This window comes from Dioscorea cayenensis, chromosome 2 (assembly GCF_009730915.1).
Source record: "Dioscorea cayenensis subsp. rotundata cultivar TDr96_F1 chromosome 2, TDr96_F1_v2_PseudoChromosome.rev07_lg8_w22 25.fasta, whole genome shotgun sequence".
NCBI lineage: Eukaryota > Viridiplantae > Streptophyta > Magnoliopsida > Dioscoreales > Dioscoreaceae > Dioscorea > Dioscorea cayenensis.
Window position 1 is genome coordinate 15062299 of NC_052472.1, and position 5531 is coordinate 15067829.

Sequence of the window (5531 nt, forward strand, 5' to 3'; positions counted from 1 at the left end):
TTGCTTCCATTTCTTCCTGCATAGCTACGATCAATCCTTGCTCTTGGCTCGCTTCCTCGAATGAAAATTGGATTTCGTCTTTGAGAGCAAAAAGAACATCGTGTTATAGATGTCGGTTAGCTCTCATACCTCACCGAGCGTAGCATCTTCTTCGATTAAGCTTATCCGGGTTCTACGAGATGAATTATTTGGATGCTCGATTTGATCCCCGCCGTTCATCGAGTGCCATCAATGGTGAGATACATTCTCATAGTCGGTTTCAATAACTTTCTCTACGTCAGCGGTTGGCGCGAAAATTTTGTGTAGTTGACTCACTAGCATTTGACGGGTCCGACCTTCATTTTTCAACAAACTCAATATCCCTGCTGACTTCAATTCGTTTCGTGACCGGATTTATCACTTTATAAGCCTTTGACTTGTCACAATATCCTATAAAAACCCTTCTCTCTGATTTGGCATCGAACTTCTTCGTGTCTGCTGAATCGACCATCGTGAAAGTCGAACACCCGAACACCTCGGATGGTCCACGGCGGGTTTTCAACCAGTCAGCGCTTCATAGGGTGTTAAATTTTCCAACGCTTTTCGTCGGCGCTCGGTTAAACCACGTGAGCGGCGGTGGAGACCGCCTCCGCCCAATATTCCAAAGGCATCTTCTTCTCTTTCAACATTGTCCTCGCCATCTACGTCAGCGATCCGATTCTTTCTTTCGTGCAGCGCCAGTTTCTTTGTGGTGGCCGGGGAGCCGTGAGTTCTGCTCGGATGCCGGAGAGTTCGCTGAAAGATTTGAACTCCTTAGAGGTAAATTCTCCTCCTCGGTCGAGTCAGGAGAATCTTCACCGATGATGACAGCTTTGCTTCTCCACCATTGCCTTTGAGCGTCTTGAATTGTTCATGCTGAGTCTGATTTTTCTCTCAAGGGAAGAATACCCTGACTATGCCGAGATAAATCGTCTGTTAATAAGAAAAATATTTGTTACCACCGAGAGAGGTCGTTTGCATCGGACCTACAAGGTCCCCATGAATGAGTTCAAGTGGGATTGTGGCCCTTCTTGCTTGCCCTTTAGGAAACTCAACTCTTGTTTGTTTTCCTAATAAACATGCTTCACAATGAGTTTCACATGGGTTTGTTTGCTTGATGGTGGGAAGGCCATGCACAAGTTGTTTCTCTGATAAGAGCTTCAAGCTTTTCAGGTTGAGGTGACCATAACGCTTGTGCCATAGGTTCATCAACGTCTCATTTCCTTGCACGACGTTAGCTGCACCTACATCAGTGCGAATCTAAAGGGAAAGAGTCGGTGGGGTGTCATTTGAACTCCCGCCACCTTGGTGTTTGATGCGGCTTCTCTAATGGAGCATTTCCCATCACAGTAAATTCCACATTATATCCTGCGTCATTAAGCCGACCCACACTTAGCGTGTTATGAGCTAAAGTGAGGGTACATATTGTACATTAGTTAGAGTGCTTAATTTTCCCGTGCTTGCAGCGCGGAGAACTACCGAGCCTACTCCGCAGACTTGTAGTGCTTTCCCAGTCTCCAAGTCTAATTGTTTGTTGTGTGGTCTCTTTTATGTTTTGAAATAGCTTCTTATCTCCGGACATATGATTGACGTGCCTATCAACGAGCGAGTTCCTCCTCCTTCACTCATGTGTTCGTTGCTTTGCCATGAATAGTAGGCCCTCGTCGACCTTCTTTCGCCTCTTCGATGACATTAGCTTCTTTGTTTTTGTACCAACAATGGGCTTTCAAATGCCCAAATTTTTGCATATAAAAACATTGCATACCCTTGTACTTGCTTGTCGCATCTATGCCACGACTCATGCTCATAACCTGCCTGCGTCCACGGCTCTCCTCACGAAGGAACTACGCCCGACCTCGACCTCCTCAGTGGCTGTGTTCACCCAAAGGAGAGCTTTTTGCATCGGAGCCTTCTCCTCCTCCTCGCTGCAAGGTTTTAGTATAGATTCGTGGCTTTTTCAAAGAGCTACCAAGTGCTTCAACGGTGAGAGTATTGAGATCCTTGGCTTCATGATAGAGTGCTGCAGCGTGTGAGAACCTTGGAGTGAGGCTTCTCAGTATCTTTGCCACCACATTCTTGTCTGAGCTGGTCGCCCATCACCGAATCCCGGAACACTACGTCAAGCACCCTGTCGATGAAGTCTTGGATGGATTTCGCCTTGCTTCAACTGCGACATCCGACTCCCTATGTAAAAGTGCTGACTTGGCCCGGTGTTGAGTATGCGGAGTCTCCTTGAAACTCGGTTTAAGTATCTCCCATCCATCTTTGGTGGTCTTTGCCTCCGATATCCTGACGAGGATCTTGGCTCCAGCGCTTGTTGGATGAGATCTGGGGCCTGCGTCCCTTCTTCATGCTCTCATTTAGTCGGTTGCCGTCTTCCTCCTCACCGAAACCTTTTTCAACAAGATTCCATAGATCTCTCGATCTAAACATTGTTTTCATCATAAGTGTCCATAGGTTGAAATGTTCACCATTAAAAGAATGGAACATTTGCCCTGTGAAGCACTAGATGAAGACCCACTTCCAACCATGATCTCGATACCAGCGATAGGGAAATGTAAAGGGAGGTATACTTGATTGTATTTCACTAGTCGTGTATTCACTCACAACTCACTATAAGAGAAGAAGATAGGTGAAGCTTGAGATGTAACTCAAAGCTTTAACTTGATAATGAAACGATGAGATCGAATATAAAGACTCAAAAGTAGACTACGACTCAGGGTAAGATCGACACAGTGACCAAAAATAAAAACATAACATAGTAAAAAGCAAACATCCAATCGGTGGACAACACTTCATTTTGTTCCATCCAATCACTAAGCGATTTCCATGCAGCGTACACGATGGTCGAGCTTCTTTGTTAATAGTCAACCCTTCGTAGCTTAGCATGGATTACGAGCAAGTTTCCCCAGCGAAGCCTCGTACCTTGATTAGGGCAATGAATAGAGATAAAAAGTGGGAAAGATGTAGAACCCATGGTTAAGGATAGGGGATGATCATAGATATATGCCTACAAAAAGGTCTTTCCATTTTTTAGTTAAGGAGAATCTCTAGGATAAGCTTTCCAACAACATAAATAAAAGTGAGGAGTCATACGCTTTGGTTCCAAAAACAAGAGAAGTGCTTGGTTTTAAGCAAGGTTGTCAGACCCGGCAGGCATTGGCCAGGTTAAGGCCTGATGGTCGATGGGTCGATGGGTTCGGCCCAGAGATTGACAAGGGGTTAAGCAGGGTCAATAATAAAATATATATATTATAATAATTAATAATGAACAAATATAATAATAAAACTATAGTTATAATATAAAAATTACTCAAATTTGATATTTAAATTGATAAATGGACATATATGCACTTTAGTCTTTTCTAATTATGTCATTTATTTTTAAATTTTTAAACTTTTACAAATTTGATATATTAATATATAATTGATCTGAACCTGCCGATTGTTTTATTTATTGTTTGTTTATTGGTTAATGTATCGAATAGATAAAAATTTAATTTACTAATTCTTATCTTTTTATATGGATGATACGTTTTATTATCGTAACTTACCCAATTTCAATTAAAGATTTTTATTTTGTTTTTAAATTTTTCTTGTCTTTTTAATTTAGTTAGAATATTTTATATTTTATATTTTATAATAAAAATTACACTCATTTATTGTTTTATAATAAGTTACATATTAGAAAGTATTTAGTATATACATAACATATTAATAAATTTTTATTTTTAAATGCTAATGTTGGTATATGTTTATGATATATATATTTTGTAGTTCCATTTATTGATTATAAATTAAAAATAATATTAATAAATATACATGATTTTGTAGTTTCTAATGAGGAAAATAATAATTAATTATTAAATATTGTAAAACTCTAATATTAGTGACCCGATTGACCGTGGGTCAGACCGAGTTCCCGAGTTGAGCCTTGAGTCGCAAGCAGTGCTCGCCGGGTCATACCCAGTTCGATGTGATATGCTGGGCGTCCATATGGCGATTCAAGTTTTTCGGTTGAAGCCGAGCGGGACCCGGTCAGAGTCGACAACATTGGTTTTACAGTATTACTCAATCATTATGCTCATATAACTACAAAATTATAAGCAACCTAAGCCTATCCCCTATCCTAAACCCATAAAAATATATACATAGATGTAGCTGTAAAAAGACCAAAGACTTGCTTGGTTTAAAACCGAGAGCAAGTTGAGTATGAAATCTGAGGGTGTGGTGGATGCACTGTTGGGCTTAAGACTCTTACCTAAATTGCTTCTTTGATGTATCTCAAGAGATCTGAAAGGATGACTGTAGAAGATGGCTATTATTAGGTGAACCTCACGATTGCCCTCGACATTACCCCTGACACCAAGAACCTCTAAAGGCAAGACAATAATGAACTACCTCTTGATGATAGTAACGTCGAGACTAATGCAGATGAGTTTTGCAATAAACTTGATAAGTGCAAAATTGAACATATTTTTATATTATTTTTTACATTTAATAGGCATGTAATGTAGCATGTATGGTGAAAATTTGATTTTAGGTCACGGGTAGAGCATAATGAGTAGAAAGCCAAAAGAAGCAATTTGAGAAACAAGTTGAGGGAAGGAGCTCCTTTGACATCAACAAGCGAATATGCCAACCAAAGCATCTTACGACCATAAGCCTCAAACAGAAGATCTTGCGGGCATGTTTACTTAAGTAAGCAAGAGTATAACGACCCGAGATAAAAGGGCTTATGGGTAGAACATATCCGTAAGCGAGGCATAAGGATGAGCCAAAAGAACTTATGGGCATGAAATATGCTCGTAAGAGGTTAGTAAGCACCAGACGAGAGAAGATTATGGTGCACCGCTTTATGATCATAAGCTGAGAGCTGTAACACAAGGATTAAAGACCTATAGGCATGAGAACTTACGACCATAAAATCCACATGTAAGGTACACTATTTCTTATCTCTGAGTTCTTTGTATTACGTTCTTACATTATTAAATGACCTGCATTAGATATAAAAAGATTGAGGGTTTTTATGGGGTCTTTTTGAGTAGGAAGTAAAGGGAAGAAAGGAGTTTCAAACGCCTTTCTCCAGATAATCTAATCAGCTTGGGAGCTTACATCTACTAGCACAGGGCACCAGAGAAACAATCAGCGAGAGTGTTCGGCGTTTGATGTAAATTCGTGGAGACAGATTCGTCGGCAATTCTATGCTTGAGGAGGTTTAAAAGAATCTCTACTTTCTTTGTCTCGATTTGAGTTGTATGGTGCATTCTCCGCTATTGAAAAACTAAACTTCGTTGACTGTTTTGGACGTAAAAGTAAAACTTAGGTTTTTACTTTTGATGGCATATTAGTTATAGATATTCGATCTTCTATGGATTTTACTTATTACTGATGTCGTACTTTTTACGAATTTAATTGTTTTGTTTATCTTGTTTTGAATTCTGTTGTCGAGAGTCCGAGGTTTCATGATTAATGTACATGAGTGACGTGTCGAGAGTAAATATATATATATA